Source organism: Phyllobates terribilis, unplaced genomic scaffold (assembly GCF_046119375.1).
Source record: "Phyllobates terribilis strain yellow unplaced genomic scaffold, ASM4611937v1 Scaffold_1__5_contigs__length_1240528914, whole genome shotgun sequence".
Taxonomy (NCBI): Eukaryota; Metazoa; Chordata; class Amphibia; order Anura; family Dendrobatidae; genus Phyllobates; species Phyllobates terribilis.
This window is the reverse complement of record NW_027362761.1, coordinates 569,767,775-569,789,357: the sequence shown is the minus strand read 5'-3', so window position 1 is coordinate 569,789,357 and position 21,583 is coordinate 569,767,775. Positions and strand designations below refer to the sequence as shown.

Sequence of the window (21,583 nt, the reverse complement as noted above, 5' to 3'; positions counted from 1 at the left end):
TGCTCAGGTCCGGACTCCAGCGTCGCTGGCGTCTTCCCGCTCTGTACTGCCTGTGACGGCTCAGGGGAGGGCGTGGTGGAAAGACGTCACCGCGCCTTCTGACCTGAGACGTCACATGGAGCGTGCAGCAGGAAGACAGCGGATCTGCGGAGGCACAGGGAGAGGTAAGTATCCGGCTGCCCTGAGCACCGCTCTCCTCCGCTCATGGGTCCCACAGCGCGCCGGGGTGCCTGACGGCGAGTGCCCACCCCCCCCCCGCTTGCTCAGGGCCCCGGCACTTGCCCGGGTGCCGACGCCGGCCCTGGCAGGAGGGACTGGTGCACTTCACAAAATAGATGGCATCATGAGAAAAGAAGATTATGTGGCAATACTGAAGCAACATCTCAAAACATCAGCCAGGAAGTTAAAGCTTGGGCGGAAATGGGTCTTCCAAATGGACAATGACCCGAAGCATACTGCCAAAATGGTAACAAAGTGGCTTAAGGATAACAAAGTCAATGTTTTGGAGAGGCCATCACAAAGCCCTGATCTCAATCCTATTGAAAATTTATGGGCAAAGCTGAAAAGGCTGCGAGCAAAGCGACCTACAAACCTGGATCAGTTACACCAGTTTTGTCAGTAGGATTCGGGCCAAATTCCGACCAACTAATGTGAGAAGCTTGTGGAAGGATATCCCAAACGTTTCACCCAAGTCATTCAGTTTAAAGGAAATGGTACCAAATACTAATGAAATGTATGGAAACTTTTGACTTTGCAGTAAGTAATAAAAATGCCCTAAAACATTATCTCTCTCTTTCATTATTCTGGCATTTGGCAAATATTAAAAGTTATGGTAATTCTAATTGACCTAAAACGGGAAAGGTTTATTCTGATTTCATGTCAGATATTGAGAAAAACATGAATATGTGTCTTTTTATATAGTGTATGTAAACTTCTGGTTTCAACTGTAGATAGATGTCATTGAGACATATAATCAGTGCTCTGTGTCTGTAGTATTCTGTACTTGTATTTAGCTAATAAATAAAAGAGAAAAATTACGTGGGGTTCCCCTTATTTTTATTAACCAGCTGAGGAAAAGCAAACAACTGAGAGCTGATCTTAATAGTGTGGGAAGGGGGTAATAAACATGGAGCTTCCCAGGCTATTAACATCAGCTCACAGCTGTCTACTTAGCCTTTACTGGTTATTAAAAAGGGGGGAACCAAAAAAATAATAATAATTACTTGTGGTCCTCCCTATTTTTAATAACCAGCAATAGCTAGGCAAACAGCTACAAGCTGATATTAATAGCCTGGGAAGGGCCCATTGATATTGGCCCCCTCCCAGACTAATAACACCGACAATACGCAGCATGCTGCCATTTTCTCCTTACCTCATTTCCAGGTGAGAAAAAACTCGCAGATGAACACTGCCTAATTGAATAACATTGTTGCAAGTGCAATGCGATTTTTTTCCCACATTTACTCGCAGATTTTATACGCAGATGTGAGCGAACCCTAATGCAGAATCCGGCATTGCAACTCCCAAATTGTTCAGTCCAGAGAACCTGCAGAGCTCCAGATGGAGCTGCAGTTCCCTCATCTTGCTGACGTAGGGGTCTATGTAACTTTAACTAAAGTAGTCATTAAGCTTCACTCATTTTTTACACCTCATGCTGATTTTTTTGCAAATTGGACCTTGAAAAATTCAGACTGTGGCAAATCGAAAAACGTTCTGGAAATTCATTACGAATCGATTTGCTCATCTCTGATGGAATCAAATTGTAATCATCACATTCAGTCCAAGATAGAGAATAGCAATACATGAAAAACAGGTGATTCATTACGTAAATCAGAAGCCCTCAACTAAAAAAAAAATTATGTTACTATTGGTTATTGACTGCTTTTTTTTGCTACAATAAAAAGCACAAAATTGGCACATTTAACCCAAAAGAGACATAGTTAGGACAGTGAGTATTTTTTTTACCCTAAAAAGAATGTGTCATATAAGAAAACAGTTACCTAAAGTGTCACAGAAGAAAAATATAAGTCATATTTGTGGCAAAAAAATGGAAAAAAAATCACAATGTGTCACAGAAGTCAAAGAAGAAAAAAGTAAAAAATTAGAGAAAAAAAGTCAATGGCAATATAAGGCTATGTGCAAACCAAGATTTTATTTAAGAGTTTTTGGAGCATAAACTGATTGGAAACGCTCCAAATCCTCCTCAAAAATGTAAAACTCCTCAAAACGTTGGGAGTTTTCGTTCAGTGGCTTTGTGCACAAGGACGTATTTTTCAAGCGTTTTCTGCCATGGAAACTGCCTGAAAACCTTGACACTATGATCACATAGCCCATAAGTGGAGACTCTCCAAATCCTCCTCAAAATTGCAAAATTCTTCAAAACCTTGGAGGTTCCGTTCAATTTATACTCTGAAAACTCATAGAAAAAGACTCCATGTGCCCATAGCCTTTGCCAGTGGTTACTTGCAGGCTTTTATCTGTGACCTAGGAAAGAGAGCAAGAGAAATTTCCCAACCCAAAAATTCGTGTGTCCATTCTTTTCAATGGGGTACGGGTGTTGGTTCAAGTTCAGGTACTATTCTGGTGCCCAAACAGTCGCGAAACCTGAACTTCCACGGGTCTGCTCATCCCTAATAACAACCAAAATAACCACTATCATAAAACGCAGAGGTTTCAATTCATAATTTCCCCACTTTTCTGGAGTAAATTGCTCCTTTTTAGTGGCTTTTTACATTGTCTTTCTTTAATTTTTTTTTTACTTTTTATTTTTCCACGACAACTTTGCTCATCCAGATTCATAAAATGCGAATTTTACCAAAAGTCACACTTTTTTGTCACCTCTCACTCCAGTTTTCAATATGGCGCAGTTTTGTGACTTTTGGTGCTAAAATGTTGCAAAAACTTGTTAAAGTAAAAAAAAAAAAAAAAAAAGTTTTTTTTTATTTTGTGCCAAATTCACCTTTCCCCTGGTTACCAAATATAGCTTTTGGGGGGTCTCCACTATGGTTGCAGCTTTCTGTAGTAGGTAGTGTATACCAGGAAGCGCTGCTCTGGAGCACCGACTGCTCCTCTAACGAGTCAATTGCGGGGCAAATAAAGAGGGCAAGAACATTTATGATAAACTGGAGAATTTATTACTTGGCTATCAGGGTCCGAATAAGTCGTCGTGATTGTTTAGAGGACAGAAAAATGAGCAGTAAATTATAGGGTGAGATTATAACGATCGAGAGCAAATGTGTCCGTAGGAAACCGTGGAAATGTGAAAAGTATATAAAAATCTGTATGAACTTTCCCCGAGGGTTTTAATGGAATGTCACTAATAATTATGTGTTGCCGAATGGCGGAGACCAACGCGACACGACAATTACAGTGTTCATCTGCAAAGTAACATTAGAGCCAGAAAATAAAAACAAAATATAGCAATATTCTCAATTTACGTAAAGCCCATGTAAGTAATGGTAGAATATACTGATATAAAATAGATAAAGAAATAGAGAGCACCCTTTCTTGCTAACTTTCTTAGTAACTCAGCTACAGTTATATGAAAAAGTTTGGGCACCCCTATTAATCTTAAGCTTAATGTTTTATAAAAATTGGTGTTTTTGCAACAGCTATTTCAGTTTGATATATGTAATAACTGTTGGACACAGTAATGTTTCTGCCTTGAAATGAGGTTTATTGTACTAACAGAAAATGTGCAATCTGCATTCAAACAAAATTTGACAGGTGCATAAGTATGTGCACCCTTATCATTTTCTTGTTTTAAATACTCCTACCTACTTTTTACTGACTTACTAAAGCACTTTTTTTGGTTTTGTAACCTCATTGAGCTTTGAACTTCATAGCCAGGTGTATGCAGTCATGAGAAAAGCTACTTAAATTGGCCACTTGCAAGTTGTTCTCCTGTTTGAATCTCCTCTGAAGAGTGGCATCATGGGCTCCTCAAAACAACTGTCAAATGATCTGAAAACAAAGATTATTCAACATAGTTGTTCAGGGGAAGGATACAAAAAGCTGTCTCGGAGATTTAACCTGTCAGTTTCCACTGTGAGGAACATAGTAAGGAAATGGAAGAACACAGGGACAGTTCTTGTTAAGGCCAGAAGTGGCAGGCCAAGAAAAACATCAGAAAGGCAGAGAAGAAGAATGGTGAGATCAGTCAAGGACAATCCTCAGACCACCTCCAGAGAGCTGCAGCATCAACTTGCTGCAGATGGTGTCACTGTGCATCGGTCAACTATACAACGCACTTTGCACAAGGAGAAGCTGTATGAGAGAGTGATGCGAAAGAAGCCGTTTCTGCAAGCACGCCACAAACAGAGTCGGCTGAGGTGTGCAAAAGCACATTTGGAGAAACCAATTTCTTTTTGGAAGAAGGTCCTGTGGACTGATGAAACCAAGATTGAGTTGTTTGGTCATACAAAAAGGCGTTATGCATGGCGGCAAAAAAACACAGCATTCCAAGAAAAACACTTGCTACCCACAGTACAATTTGGTGGAGGTTCCATCATGCTTTGGGGCTGTGTGGCCAATGCCGGCACCGGGAATCTTGTTAAAGTTGAGGGACGCATGGATTCCACTCAGTATCAGCAGATTCTTGACAATAATGTTCAAGAATCAGTGACAAAGTTGAAGTTACGCAGGGGATGGATCTTTCAGCAAGACAATGATCCAAAACACCGCTCCAAATCTACTCAGGCATTCATGCAGAGGAACAATTACAATGTTCTGGAATGGCCATTCCAGTCCCCAGACCTGAATATCATTGAACATCTGCGGGATCATTTGAAGAGGGCTGTCCATGCTCGGCGACCATCAAACTTAACTGAACTGGAATTGATTTGTAAAGAGGAATGGTCAAAAATACCTTCATCCAGGATCCAGGAACTCATTAAAAGCTACAGGAAGCGACTAGAGGCAAAAGGAGGATCTACTAAATATTAATCTCACTTTTCTGGTGAGGTGCCCATACTTATGCACCTGTCAAATTTTGTTTGAATGCAGATTGCACATTTTCTGTTAGTACAATAAGCCTCATTTCAAGGCAGAAACATTACTGTGTCCAACAGTTATTACATATATCAAACTGAAATAGCTGTTGCAAAAACACCATTTTTATAAAACATTAAGCTTAAGATTAATAGGGGTGCCCAAACTTTTTCATATAACGGTATTTTTTTTCCAGGAGGATTAATAGAGGAACGGAACAAGGCAAAGTTCTAAGCCATGATGCTCCGGAAATATATGGAGAGTGATGAGAGGTTCTCTAAATCTATCCTGGATGCAAGTGGCCAGACCAAGTGTTGTTTTAACTCTCCTTTTGATAGTCATCACCCCATGAACTCTTATGGACAAGATATAAATAAAAAACTCCCTTCTTTACCAATATAAAGTTCACCAGTTAAAGGGGAAGTGTCTCAGTGATCAGATGTCATAACTGAATCGTGCTGCACGAGGATTGCCCCCATTATAGTACCCCATCCCCAATTTAAGCAGCAGCAGTGTCACTGACTTTTATATTTATTATGAATAATATTTTACATTATAATGGAGTTTTAGTCAGATTGAAGCAATTTCTGCTGCTTTTCTTTTTCTGTATCAATAATACTGAAAATAAATCATTAAAAATATATAAATAAATAATAAAATAAATAAATGAATATATTCCATATATATATACAGTACAGACCAAAAGTTTGGAAACACCTTCTCATTTAAAGATTTTTCTGTATTTTCATGACTATGAAAATCGTACATTCACACTGAAGGCATCAAAACTATGAATTAACACATGTGGAATTATATACTTAACAAAAAAGTGTGAAACAACTGAAAATATGTCTTATATTCTAGGTTCTTCAAAGTAGCCACCTTTTGCTTTGATGACTGCTTTGCACACTCTTGGCATTCTCTTGATGAGCTTCAAGAGGTAGTTACCGGAAATGGTTTTCACTTCACAGGTGTGCCCTGTCAGGTTTAATAAGTGGGATTTCTTGCCTTATAAATGGGGTTGGGACCATCAGTTGTGTTGTGCAGAAGTCAGGTGGATACACAGCTGATAGTCCTACTGAATAGACTGTTAGAATTTGTATTATGGCAAGAAAAAAGCAGCTAAGTAAAGAAAAACGAGTGGCCATTATTACTTTAAGAAATGAAGGTCAGTCAGTCTGAAAAATTGGGCAAACTTTGAAAGTGTCCCCAAGTGCAGTTGCAAAAACCATCAAGCGCTACAAAGAAACTGGCTCACATGAGGATCGCCCCAGGAAAGGAAGACCAAGAGTCACCTCTGCTTCTGAGGATAAGTTTATCCGAGTCACCAGCCTCAGAAATCGCAGGTTAACAGCAGCTCAGATTAGAGACCAAGTCAATGCCACACAGAGTTCTAGCAGCAGACACATCTCTACAACAACTGTAAAGAGGAGACTTTGTGCAGCAGGCCTTCATGGTAAAATAGCTGCTAGGAAACCACTGCTAAGGACAGGCAACAAGCAGAAGAGACTTGTTTGGGCTAAAGAACACAAGGAATGGACATTAGACCAGTGGAAATCTGTGCTTTGGTCTGAAGAGTCCAAATTTGAGATCTTTGGTTCCAACCACCGTGTCTTTGTGCGACGCAGAAAAGGTGAACGGATGAACTCTACATGCCTGGTTCCCACCGTGAAGCATGGAGGAGGAGGTGTGATGGTGTGGGGGTGCTTTGCTGGTGACACTGTTGGGGATTTATTCAAAATTGAAGGCATACTGAACCAGCATGGCTACCACAGCATCTTGCAGCAGCATGCTATTCCATCCGGTTTGTGTTTAGTTGGACCATCATTTATTTTTCAACAGGACAATGACCCCAAACTCACCTCCAGGCTGTGTAAGGGCTATTTGACCAAGAAGGAGAGTGATGGGGTGCTACGCCAGATGACCTGGCCTCCACAGTCAACAGACCTGAACCCAATCGAGATGGTTTGGGGTGAGCTGGACCGCAGAGTGAAGGCAAAAGGGCCAACAAGGGCTAAGCATCTCTGGGAACTCCTTCAAGATTGTTGGAAGACCATTTCCGGTGGCTACCTCTTGAAGCTCATCAAGAGAATGCCAAGAGTGTGCAAAGCAGTCATCAAAGCAAAAGGTGGCTACTTTGAAGAACCTAGAATATAAGACATATTTTCAGTTGTTTCACACTTTTTTGTTAAGTATATAATTCCACATGTGTTAATTCATAGTTTTGATGCCTTCAGTGTGAATGTACAATTTTCATAGTCATGAAAATACAGAAAAATCTTTAAATGAGAAGGTGTGTCCAAACTTTTGGTCTGTACTGTGTATATATATATATATATATATACACACATATACATATACACACACACACACACACACACACACACACACACACACATATTACTGGAAACCATATCAACAAGCTGCTACCATTTGATTTGTTAATTCTATCATGTACTATTGTCCAGTGAGTGCCTGATGGTGTCCAGCTGTAGGTTGCACTAGCTCATAATACAACTCATTCTTGATATCCTAGGCAAAAATAAAGCCTTGAAAATAGCCATCCTGCTTGCTGATGGTTTCCATTTAGTAACAATTGCATGTTGTAATTCCCATTCATTTCAATGTGCAGCCGGCTCTTCCCTGTGAAACCGGGTTAATGGTGCTCAATTAGCTTCAATAGCTGTCAGCTAGACCTTGCAGGTATTCAGTATGGAGAGGCAAATACATTGCTGTATTGCTGTTGCAGCAGTTTGTCTCCTGTGGAAGCAAGTGATCGGGCATGTTATAATCCAACATACCTAATCAATCACGTTTTGCCTATACTGAGATTTGCCAATGAAAGAGAGTCAGCCAGTACATATGGAATAGTGGGCCGATTTTCCTCCTTTGTCTATGGCCACCTTTAACCTGATCCGTCACCAAATAATCCTCCATGACCTAGCCTATTGATAAATCATAAAACATTATAACGGAGAACCCTCTATAAAGTCATAATGAACTAATCAGATTCACAGATGATCCACAATAGGACACTATTATGCATCCTACGTAAGAGAGGCATGTTAGGAGCTACAGATCAGTCAACAGCAGCTGATGTTGATGGTGTCCATGTTTCATCAAAGCAAATTTTACTGTAATTTCACAGAACACAAAACCAATATCCCTCAAACCTTCACCTAAAAGAAGACCTTTCACTACCCATCAATATGTTACTTTTTTTACCTGGTGTAAATGCCGCTGTTCTCCTGAATCCGGCGATGTTTTTCTTTTGTTCCTGCGCCTCTCCGTTCCTGAGATACGGCCTCCTCTTTCCAGTATATAAAACTAGTTATTTATCCAACTGGGTGTGGTCTTCAAGAAAACAACTGCAGAGATCAGGTGAGGCCATTCCCACTTGACTAAACTGACTAGCTTTATATACAGGGAAGAGGAGGTCATATCTCAGGATCGGAGAGGCGCAGGAACAAAAGAAAAACATCCCCGGATTCAGGAGAACAGCGGCATTTACACCAAGTAATAAAAAAATGACTAAAGGAGTTATCTAGGATTAAAAAAACATGGCTTTCTACTTCCATAAACAGCGCCACACTTGTCAACAGGTTACGTGTGGTATTGCAGCTTAGCACCATTAACTTTAATAGAGCTGAACTGCATTACAGACACAACTTGTAGATAAGGGGATGCTTACGTCTTTAAGCTTTTTCTGTTCGCTGAACGGTATATTTGTGGGATTTTTTGCAGCATTGTGCACACGTTCAGCATGAATATATTAACTACACAGATTTATGTAAAAATCTCTATGAAAATATCAAACCTTGTGAAACTGTGAATCAGTGTCTACGGTGTATAATATTAGAATAAATTAAACTTTCAAGTAAAGTTTCTCCAAAATCAGCAGAAAATCATTTCAGGAACAAATGTAAAACGGTATATAAGTGGAAAGTTTATAGCGGATTCATTGTAGATTCATGATAAATCCTCACATTGCTAAAGTTCCTGTATATTAGTAAATTGCATAGACTGACTGGAGCATGTGATCGGGGTGAAAACCTAAACTGCATGCGACAACCCTCCGCGCTCTGCTATAGCACCGGTTTTGATTCCAGAGCAGAACTTCCCGCCGTCTCCCTTCACCGGCCAGCCTGTCTCCTCTCCTCCACATTGGGTTAACAATGCAATCAGATGCATATCTGTAGCTCTCCCGGGCCATATTGTCTGGCTCATTCGGCAATACCACGCCTGAATATTGAGATATTTGGAATCCTTCCACTACTCAACTCTGCTACATCGCTGTTCCAGTTCTGCTATACAGTACCACCATAGCACTCAGGTTTGCTGCATCGGTTCTGCATCACTGTATGAACTCTGATATATCGCACGGTTAACCATGCAACATTGTCAGGTCAACTCCGCTGCGTCGTCAGGTCAACTCCGCTGCGTCGTCAGGACAACTCCGCTGCGTCGTCAGGACAACTCCGCTGCGTCGTCAGGACAACTAAGCTGCATCGTCAGGACAACTCCGCTGCATGGTGGTACTGACACTACTACATTACAATACAATTATTTGCTACAGTGTGATAATCACTCGTCATCACATATCCAGCTCTGCTTGACCAGTCATCCCTGATCCTGTTCTGCTATACCATCCATCAGTGTTCCAGTCCTGCCACATTAGCTTGTATTGAGTGACGCCATGCAAGTCTAGTTGGAATGTGGTCAGACGTATTCAAATCTCATATTAACGTCACGTGACTTGCCGCCAGCACCAGAGAATTCTGACAATGTGCGGTTCCTCTTGCTTGTACGTCTAGTTGGCACGTGACTGCATTTATGCATGTCATATACTTGCAGCCATGTGAGCGTCCATTCTCGCCAATGGCACCAAAGAATGATGACAGCATGCGGTGCGCGTTGTGAGGATTCAGAAACTTGGGACTTCCAGCAGCGGCTAGGTTTCGGACTTCTGAGACCTGGTCATGGCTAGAAGTCACTGTGTGACTGCAGACTTTCATTCCAAACCTGGACAACCTTTAAATAGTGGTGAGTACTCAGCTGCCATCATTTAAAACGATTCTATTTAACCCCATATATAGATTTGCTGTTCTAATAGGATTTTCTTGCCATTTTACAGCAAAAGTTATGGTCTGTAAACAGCTTACAACACAGCAAAGGGATCTTATTGTTGAAAGTTATCAGTCAGAAGGGTACAACATTTTTTCCAAGGCATTAGATATACTATGAATCACTGTGAAGACAGCATTAAGAAGTTGATTAACTGTTGCACAACAGTGACTTACCTAAAACTGGACATCCCTCATAAATTGATGTAAAGACAAGAATAAAATTGGAGGCCGTCAAGAGACCTACAGCAACGTTAAAGGAGCTGCAGGAATTTCTGGCAATTACTGTATTAGTTTAAAGGTGTGCATATTTAGTGCAACCACATTATTTTTATTTTTCCACCTGAAAAGATTTCACTTTATTTTTTAATTAACTTGTACAGATTATGGGTGACATTAAAGGTGGAAAAAATTCTGAAACGATTCTTCTTATGATTTTTTTTTTACAGAACAAAAACATGGCATTTTAACAGGGGTGTGTAAACTTTTTATACCCACTGCTTACTGTCATTTAATAAGAACTGTCATTGATAATTCTTGGAAAAATAAATCTGTCCTGGTCATGTGTTGGGAAGCCCTCCCCTAGAAATACTAATATTTTTGCAACACCCCTTATACTAAATGCAGCACTTAACATAACAAAAGCATAACGCAAAAATAATCCAGATGTAAACAGGTAGCATGAGGTTAAAAACAGGAAACAAGTATCTCTCATGCGATGGCAAATCAAACATTTACAGAAGACAGAGCAACTGTTCAGAGAAATGATATATACGATAATAATAAAAAAGTAAACTCGTAATGCAGCCTCAATTGACCACTCCCTATATAAATGGTGGCATCGTACTATTACAGAGAGAAGACCACATAGATCATTACATTTAAAGATCAGCAGAGATCATTAGAGCTACAGATAAATTGATCGAAAGATCAATCAATCATTGGATCGATCTATAGAGTGATAAAATATGTTATGTGTTGCCAAGGAAATATATAGTTTGGGCATAAACCTTGATGTGGAAAAGGTCCTTCCTGTAGGATCAGGTCAAGAGTAAACTGTAAATCGAAAGGGAGAGACAGAATCAACCGACATAAGATCACATCAATAAGTTCTAGAAAATCACGCTGAGCCTCTAGAATACTTCTGACAAACAGAAGGTGCAGCCAAATACAACGCTGATGTCCAACTACCGTGTCTGAACACACAACTTGTCGTCCCTTACCATGGATTGGCGACAGCAGACAACTAGTCTAGCAAGACTCCAATGGGCACAACAGCAAAAATTGGATCACCGGGGTAGTGGAAAAACATTGCCTGATCAGATGAATCCAGATTCCTGCAGCACCATGCTGATGTAAGGTCAAAATTTTGCACAAGCAGCATGAATCAATGAACCCTCCTGTTAGACCTGAATAGTCCAGGCTGGTGGAGGTGAAGAAATGGTGAGGAATGCTTTCTTCGCACCCCTGGTCCTTTGATACCTGTGCAGGAACGTTTGGACAGTAGGGCTTACTTAAGCATTGAAGCCAACCAAGTTCATCCCTTGTTTATCCCATGGCAGAAGGACAATGTACCATAACCACAGGGGTCAGATAGTTATGGACTGCTTTCAGGAATGACGGCAGTCAGTCGTCCTTGCCTCCATGGCCTTCACCGTGCCCACATCTTAATTCCATATTGTATCTCTGGGACAAAGTAGAACAAGAGCATGTCAGTACCTTCATCTAATTTGCAGTAGCATGTTCCAATATTCATGAGGAATTACTTCAATACTTAGCGGAATCCATGTCATGAGGAATTTCAGTGGTCTGAAGGACAAAGGTGGTCCAAAGCTCTCCTACACAGGCGTCTCTAATAAAGCGGCCATTCGGTGGCACTCAGTTATGATTTCTTGCAGAAAGAGTGAAGATGTATCTCAGCTGGTGAGTTGGTTCTTGAAACCCTTGGACAGGATGATCAGTTGTAGTGCAGTACGGACAAAGGACATTGATGCAGCGATGTGAACTGGTTGGAACAATCGAGTCTGCAGAGGCTGGATTTGCAGCTTGAGGAACAGAGGTCGTAGAGATTGGATGGCAGCTGAAGCAACAGAGGCTGTAGAGAGGGGATGGTAGCTGGGGGAACAGAACTTGTAGGGGCTGGATGGCAGCTGGAAGAATGGAGGCTGTAGATACTGAGTAGGGAGTTCGAAGCAGAGTAGAGAATATGGCACAGCAAAGATGGCTCAGGAATGGGGAAGAACTAAGTAGACCAGAAGATTCATTGACGCAGTGTAGAGGAGTAGGTCAGTTGACTCACTTTATAGATGAAGCAAAGTCCAGCAAAGTTGGGTATGTCAGGAGGCACACTGTAGCAATCTAGCAGAGCTAGGTATGTCAGGAGGCACACGGTGGCAATGTAGCAGAACCCAGTGATGTAGCAGAGCCAAGTATATCAGAAAGCACAAAAGCAGCAGAATGGAGAACACCAACCACCCAAATACTTTGGCGGCGTGCCACTTGAGAAAGCCTAAAACGCCTAGAAGTGTGACCTCAGACTCAGATGTCACCATAGTACTAATCACACACTGCAGTAGAGAGCCAACTGCTGGTGGAGGAAGACGGAGGGGTCAAAGCTGGACAAGTAATAGGTGAGCAACATGCATAAACAAAATTCAATTAGGTCCTATGAAATCAGAAAAGAAGAAACAGGGTAGGAGATCACAGCGGCATTTCCCCCATTTCCTTTCTTCTATTTTCCATTTGGGGGACAAAAGAGTTTTCCAAATCATAGTCTTCATGGCAAGGGGGTACGAAAGATCAGGAAGATATCATGTTTCCTATATTCCTATATATTACTGATTTACACCCCCCAAAAAAGAAAAAGTGACAACTCAAACAACTTTTGCAGGAATTTAATTGCCTAATTCTGAAATGTTAAGTCTGTTCTCTGACAATCTGTAGTAAGAGAAAAATTATTCATGCATGAACATTTCTTTTCTAAAAATGGGTGAAAATTTATTTCATTGCACAGCGTGCGCTGTGACAGATGTTCAGACTCGCTGAGGCTTTAAATCATTTCCCATAGGGAAGTCACTGGCCCCCATTCATTATTGCATTTGCGCCTGTTTTAAGTCTCATTTTTGGCATTTTTCACCTTTTTTGCATTTGCAACTAATTCTTCTTGTGCTGTGCGTCTTTTTTTAAAGTGTTTTTTTTTTCTGATGATCGACATTGTGGGCGGAATTTGGGATTCCCAGATGTTTTCGCCTGATTCATCAATTGCGGTTTCTTAAAAAGTTGGAAAAATTTGATGATTTTATACACATTAAGCAAAAAGTTCAATTTTTTGGAAATTTTGAAAAAGATGTGACTTTTTGCTCAAAAAGTTGCAAATATGGTTAATGACAGGAAAAAAAAAACTGCGCCATTTTGATGAATTTGGAGCTAACAAAAGTCAGCGACGGCGATGAACTGGAAGTTGTAAAGGACTTCAACCTACTCGGATCGATGATCACTCAAGAATCAGCGACGACACCGGAAGTCAATAGGAGAATAGCTATGGGAAATCAGCCAGGAAGTCACTGGACAAGGTCTTCAAATTGAGGAACATTTCACTGGTGACAAAGACACGGCTCGTACATAGTCTGATCTTTTCTGTAGTAACATTTGGATGTGAAACCTGGACGATAAAGAAATAAGACAGAAAAAGAGTCAACGCCTTTGAAATGTGGTGCTGGAGAAGGATGGTATCAATACCATGGATGGCAATAGGAACAAACAAATCAATCTTGGAACAAATCAAGGCAGACATGGCACTGAAAACAAGTATCACCAAGCTACAACTTGCCTACTTTGGATACATAAATATGAAGAAAGCAATCACTGGAGAAGGCCATCATGGTCGGAAGAATAGAAGGAACAAGGCGATGAGGAAGACCAGAAACCTGATGGCTTGATACAATCAAGATAACGGCGGAGAAGACCCTGGAGGACCTATCTAAGCTTGTATCTTCCGACAGAAAGTTCATCCATCAAGTCACCATGATCGAGCCAAAAGCCATTAAAATAAAAATAAATGTGTATGTATTAAACTTAAAGGGGTTTCCAGGTTTGGCACGAAAGTCTGCAGTCACTCTTTTTGACTGCAGACTTTTGAATTTCCACATCGCGCACAGCGCGCACTGTCAGGATTCTCCGGCGAGATTGAGCGATCAGATCACTGCAAGTATGTAATATGCAGACTTCTGGCCACATTCCAACTAAACATTTCCAACCTCTCTCAATTTACTTGCATTGTGCAAGGCCGCACACGTCTAGTCGGCATGTGACTGCATGTATGCAAGTTGCATACTTGTGGTCACGCAAACGCCTGATCCTGGAGAATCCTGACAGTGTGCGCGCTGTGAGGATTCACAAGTCTGCAGTCATATACAGTGACTGCAGACCTTTGTGTCATACCTGGATAACCCCTTTAAAGGGATTTTTCCATTTTAAATTGTTTTATTTCTATGGGCTTGCAGTAGGAAAAATAAATAAAATTCACAATTTCTCACCCTCTCCCCACTCCCAGGTCCAACAGCGATCAATGCCTCTTGGCCGCTGTTCCGATCTTTGTTGACAGACTGGAGTGCTGACGTCACGACCACAGTGCTCATGACCACTTCAGCCAATCATTGGACCTAGTGTGTTGTTCCATCTACATCGCCATCTCTGCTGAGCCCAGTCATTCACTGCAGCGGTCTGTAGTCGTGCCGATGTGTAGCAGAATTGATCATCTCAGTTTTTCCTCCCTTTCATTCAAGAGCCATAACTTTTTTAATTATTTTATTCTTCTGTCTAAACAGCCGTATGAGGGCTTGTTTTTTGCAGGATGAGTTGTAGTCTTGAGTGGCGCCATTCTCTTTACCAAACAATGTACTGTACACAGGAAAAAAATTCCAAGTGTGATGAAATGTTGAAAAAAAAAATGGAATTCCACAATTGCATTGTTTTTTTGGGGTTTTGTTCTTACGGCGTTCACTTTATGGTAAAAATGGCCTGGAAACTTGATTGCCCATGTCAGTCCGATTACTGTGCGATACAAAACTTGCATCAATTGATTTTTTATAATTGCTGAAAAAAAAATTCAGATTATTGCAAAAAAAATATTTTTTTTGCTTCATGTCCCCATTTTCCAAGACCCGTAACATTTTTATTTTTCTGTTGATGGGGCTGAGTGCGGGGTTTATTTTGCGTGGTGAGCAGACATTTTTATTGATACTAACTTTGTGTACATGAGATGCTTTAATTGCTTATTATTACTATTTTTTAGTAAAGTGATTAAAAAAATGCAATTCTGAGATTCTGATAAAAAAAAAATGTCAACGTTTACCGATCAGGTTTATTAAATCCATATTTTAATAGATCAAACTTTTACGCAAGCGGCAAAACCAAATATGTTTATTTTTACATTTTTTTCACTGTTTTTTTTATTTGGGGAAAATGGGGGTGATTTGAACATTTAGATTTTTTTTTTTTTTATAAACTTTTTTCTTTATTTTTTTACATTATTTGTGGGGATTTGAACCTGTGATTGTTCCATAGCAATAGTATTGGCCGTCCGGGTGGGGGCCTGTGCGGGTGAGCAGTCCGCTGACGCCAGCAGAAACTTCAACTGGATGTGCGTCCTCGGATCTAGTTGAAGTGTAATGCGGCGCACAGAACAGTCGGTTCGTGCACGGCAATACACCCTGCCGGCCAATCAGAGGCCAGCAGCTGATGTCGGTGTGCACGTGACAGGGGGCACATGGCACTGACGTCATGCGCTTCCGTTGCTTGTACGCTGAAGTCAGCTCCCGGCTTCAGAAAGGGACGCCGTGCCCCCGAGGGGAGCGGAGGGAAGGGGAGTATAATGGTTTATTTTTTTAAATGCATTAAAGAACAGCAGCAGAATGGGGGACAAATACCAGAATCTGGAATATATACCAGGATGGGGGATATAGAATCCCTATCCAACCCCCTGCTGAATGCAGGATTCACTAAACCATCTCAGACAGATGTCTGTCCAGCCTCTGCTTCCATTGAAGGGGAACTCACCACCTCTCGTGGCCGCCTGTTCCACTCATTGATCACCCTCACTGTCAAAAAGTTTTTTCTAATATCTAATCTGTATCTTCTCCCTTTCAGTTTCTTCCCATTGTATCTCGTGTTTCCATGTACAAATGAGAATAAGGATGATCTCTCTACACTGTGACAGCCCTTCAGATATTTGTAGATAGCTATTAAGTCTCCTCTTAGCCATCTTTTTTGCAAGCTAAACATTCCCATATCGTTTAACCGTTCCTCGTAGGACATAGTGTGCAGTCAGCTCACCATCCTGATAGCTGCAGTTTTCTTTTTAAAATATGGTGCCCAGAACTGGACACGGCATTCCAGATGAGGTCTAACCAAGGAGGAATAAAGGGGGGGATAATGACTTCACGTGATCTAGACTCTCTTAATACATCCCAGAACTGTGTTTGCCTTTTTTGCTGCTGAATCACACTGTTGACTCATGTGCAGTCTGTGATCTATTAGTATAGCCAAGTCTTTTTCACATGTGCTATTGCTTAAATCTATTCTTCCCATTCTGTAGATATAATTTTCACTTTTCTTGCCCAGATGTAGAATCTTGCATTTTCCTTGTTAAATATCATTCTATTAATCGCTGCCCATTGTTCAAGCTTATCTAGATCCTTCTGAATCAGTTCTCTGTCTTCTCTAGTGTTAGCTATCCCTTTTAGCTTTGCAAATTTGATTAGTTTACCTTCAGTTCCCTTATCTAGATCATTTATAAAAATGTTGAACAACACTGGGGCCAGGACAGAGTCTTGTTGTACCCCACATGAAACACTCTTCCAATTGGATGTGCAACCATTTATTACTACTTTTTGAGTACGATCACTGAGCCAGTTATGAATCCACCTAACCATAGCCTTGTCAATCCCATTCTTTAGTCATTTTTTTCAATAAGGATAGTATGAGATACTTTATCAAATGCTTTTCTGAAGTCGAGATATACTAGTCCGTGATTCCATCATAGAAGGAAATTAGATTATTCTGGCATTACATGTTTGTTACAAACCCATGCTGGTTCTGGTTAATTACTGTATTCTTATCCAAGTACTTACATACATGCTGTTTAATAATTTGTTCAAAAATCTTTCCTTGTATAGAAGTAAGGCTCACTGTCCTGTAATTTTCTGGCTCAATCTTCTTTCCTTTTTTGAAGATAGAGACGTTTGCCCTTCTCCAATCTTCTGGGACTTCTCCTGTTCTCCAGGATTTTTCAAAGATTCTTCAAAGATTATATATACCAGGATGGGGCCAAGGATAAGGGAAAATTCTCACACAGTGGTGGTGCCGTAAGTGAGGTCACCGGGGCTCATCAGCTGATGAACTCCTGTGATCTCTCTCATGGCGGCTTAGCGCTATGCACTGACACAGGAGCGGTTACACTCCTGTGTCAGTGTCAGCCTGCTTTCATGTAGAGTGGTCACATCAGTGACTGCTAATGTGACTGTTTTACAAATGATCCGATCGCCGAGGGACACATTGGATTATTTAATCACTTCACAGGTGAGGGATATGTTTGTTTTTCTTATTGTTTTTTTTTAAAGGTGACAATGGCTTCAAATGGATTAGGTGTGTGGACTTTTATTTCAAATAAATGATTTTTTTTCAGGCCGTGTATTTATTTCAAAACCTTTACTATGGGGTTAGTAATAAGGGCGTCTTATAGATACCTCTCCACTACTAACCTGGGCTTCATGTCAGCTGCCAATACAAGGCTGACATGAACCACAACCCTATTACCCCACTTGCCACCGCATCAGGGCAAGTGGAAAGAGCGAGGCTAAGCACCAGATTTGGCGCATCTTATTGATGTGCCATATCTGGGGCAGCTGAGGGCTGATGTTATTAGCCTATGAGGGGAACATCATACATGGCCCCTTCCCTGGCTATTAATATTAGCCCACAGCTGTATGGTTAGCCTTTGCTGGTTAGATTTTATAGGATGACCCTACGCCAATTTTTTCTGGGGTCCTCCTGTAAACTAGCCAGCAAAGGCTAAACAAACAGCTGTGAGCTATCAATAATAGCCAGGGAACATTTGTGAGTAATGGCCCCTTCCCTGGCTATTAATATTAGCCCACAGCTGTCTGTTTAGCCATTGCTGGTTAGTTTTTATAGGAGGACCCTACGCCAATTTTTTTCTGGGGTCTCCCTGTAATCTAGCCAGTAAAGGCTAACCAAACAGCTGCAAGCTATCATTAATAGCCAGGGAACATGTTGGCTTAATGGCACCTTCCTAGGCTAAAAATACCAGCTCTCAGTTGCCCCTAAAATGGCACTTCATATTTGAAATGCCAATTCTGACGCTTAGCCCAGGCTCTTCCCTATGCCCTGGTGCAGTTGTATTGGGGTAATGGGATTAGGTAATGGAATTAGGTGTCGCTGACACCAAGTCCTTGGTTTAGTAATGAAGAGGTGTCAGCCAGACACACTCATTACTAAAACCGTAAGTAAACAGTTAAATAAACACACACATGGAGAATAAAACACTTTATTTGAAATAAAACAGACACATTCTTTAATCATTTAAATTAACCCAATATGCTCACCCCAGGTCTGACGGTAATACAAAGGGTTAAAGCGATGTCTCACGTTTCTTTTTTCAAATATCTTTATTTAGTTCCAAAAAGTATTCATTGCTGTACAAAAATGCATAAAAAAACATATGCAAAACGCACCAAAAACGCATGCTTTTTCCGCAGCACTTTAGCTGCAAAGAGATGCAGAAATTTCTGCAATTAAATACTCAACGTGCACACATACCTTTAAAGTCCGGCTGGTTTATTTCAGTCCTTATAAACCACATCACAGAAAACTTAAATACAGCCCTTGTCTGGCATAAAGTAAAACATAATGCAACAAGTCCATACTATAGTCCTGGTTAGCCTGCTTGGCTTACAGTCCAGCATCTTAGTCCTTTAGCAAAGGCACTCAATCAAGGAGATCTACACACCTCCATACACACAGACATGTGTGAGACAAACAGGTCTCATTTTACTAAGTGAACCACATCCAGAGGTGGAGATATGGTGAACAGCCGTTCAGCTTCTCATAATCAAACTGTCATGGCTGATTAACCCCTCTTAGTCCAATATGTACTAAAGCATTACTCCAGGTTTATCTCCCATCCACTATGTGTCTAACATCCACCTTACATTTGCTACAATGTATCAGTCTGGATTCGATAGAGCATCATCTACACTGGATTCAAAGTATCTACTTCTCAGCTGCGAACAGGATCGACTGTGGACATTAAACAATGAGTGATCTAAACTTCAATAACGCCCTTTTTTTGCTAAATATTTATCCCACCCCTCCCCCTACTGGTACTTTCTAAGTAAACCTGCGATCACAACGTTGGTACCACAGCTGGTCTAATTAATCTGCAATTCACAGCTGTTCATTTCTGTATTTCTAGGTTGCTGGTGCCAGTTCCTGCCGAGCAGAGTGAGCGGTGTCAGCTGCCTGCCAGTTCACCGTGGCATCCAGAAAATATGATTACTACGTGGATATTGGAAAATTTATGATTAATCAAACACGACAGACACCTGTCTATTCTATCAGTCAGGACTCGGCATGTCCGCCACCTACATCTCACATGCTTTGTATGTAAAATTGAAAATTCACGAAGTACAAAAATGGTATGTAAAAAATAGATGACAGATAAATAGATAGATACAGTGGTGGCCAAAAGTATTGGCACCCCTGCAATTCTGTCAGATAATACTCAGTTTGTTCCTGAAAATGATTGCAATCACAAATTCTTTGGTATTATTATCTTCATTTAATTTGTCTTCAATGAAAAAACACAAAAAGAATTGTTCTAAAGCCAAATTGGATATAATTCCACACTAAACCTATAAAAGGGGATGGACAAAAGTATTGGCACTGTTTGAAAAATCCTGTGATGATTCTCTAATTCGTGTAATTAACAGCACCTGTAACTTACCTGTGGCACCTAACAGGTGTTGGCAATAACTAAATCACACTTGCAGCCAGTTAACATGGATTAAAGTTAACTCAACCTCTGTCCTGTGTCCTTGTGTGTACCACATTGAGCATGGAGAATAGAAAGAAGACCAAAGAACTGTCTGAGGACTTGAGAAACCAAATTGTGAGGAAGCATGAGCAATCTCAAGGCTACAAGTCCATCTCCAAAGACCTGAATGTTCCTGTGTCTTCCATGCGCAGTGTCATCAAGAAGTTTAAAGCCCATGGCACTGTGGCTAACCTCCCTAGATGTGGACGGAAAAGAAAAATTGACGAGAGATTTCAACACAAGATTGTGCGGATGGTGGATAAAGAACCTCAACTAACATCCAAACAAGTTCAAGCTGCCCTGCAGTCCGAGGGTACAACAGTGTCAACCCGTACTATCCGTCAACGTCTGAATGAAAAGGGACTGTATGGTAGGATACCCAGGAGGACCCCACTTCTTACCCTGAGACATAAAAAAGGCAGGCTGGAGTTTGCCAAAACTTACCTGAGAAAGCCTAAAACGTTTTGGAAGAATGTTCTCTGGTCAGATGAGACAAAAGTCGAGCTTTTTGGGAAAAAGCATCAACATAGAGTGCACAGGAAAAAAAAAGAGGCATTCAAAGAAAAGAACACAGTCCCTACAGTCAAACATGGCGGAGGTTCCCTGATGTTTTGGGGTTGCTTTGCTGCCTCTGGCACTGGACTGCTTGACCGTGTGCATGGCATTATGAAGTCTGAAGACTACCAACAAATTTTGCAGCATAATGTAGGGCCCAGTGTGAGAAAGCTGGGTCTCCCTCAGAGGTCATGGGTCTTCCAGCAGGACAATGACCCAAAACACACTTCCAAAAGAACTATAAAATGGTTTGAGAGAAAGCACTGGAGACTTCTAAGGTGGCCAGCAATGAGTCCAGACCTGAATCCCATAGAACACCTGTGGAGAGATCTCAAAATGGCAGTTTGGAGAAGGCACCCTTCAAATATCAGGGACCGGGAGCAGTTTGCCAAAGAAGAATGGTCTACAATTCCAGCAGAGCATTGTAAGAAACTCATTGATGGTTACCGGAAGCGGTTGTTCACAGTTATTTTGGCTAAAGGTTGTGCAACCAAGTATTAGGCTGAGGGTGCCAATACTTTTGTCCGGCCCTTTTTTGGAGTTTTGTGTGAAATGATCAATGATTTGATTTTTGCTTCATTCTCTTTTGTGTTTTTTCCTTGCAAGCAAATTAAATGAAGATAATAAGACCAAAGAATTTGTGATTGCAATCATTTTCAGGAAGAAACTGAGTATTATCTGACAGAATTGCAGGGGTGCCAATACTTTTGGCCACCACTGTAGATGATAGATAGATGATAGATAGATAATAGATATATAGATAGATAATAGATAGATAGATAAATAGAAGTAGATGACAGAT

At 40.9% G+C, this 21,583-nt stretch overlaps 1 protein-coding gene across 5 annotated transcripts in view; it reads right to left on the bottom strand.

Moving 5' to 3' along the window:
* The window catches only part of RAB27B (RAB27B, member RAS oncogene family), a 265,799-nt gene that overhangs the window by 175,324 nt on the left and 68,892 nt on the right, over positions 1 to 21,583 (bottom strand). The window contains exon 1 of one of the 5 annotated variants that reach the window (XM_073681094.1): positions 13,594 to 13,612. The exons of the other annotated variants lie outside the window; for them this stretch is intronic. The gene's annotated coding sequence lies outside the window, so the exon portion shown is untranslated. Of the gene's footprint in view, positions 1 to 13,593; positions 13,613 to 21,583 lie in introns of those variants that run through there. 5 annotated transcript variants of the gene reach the window in all.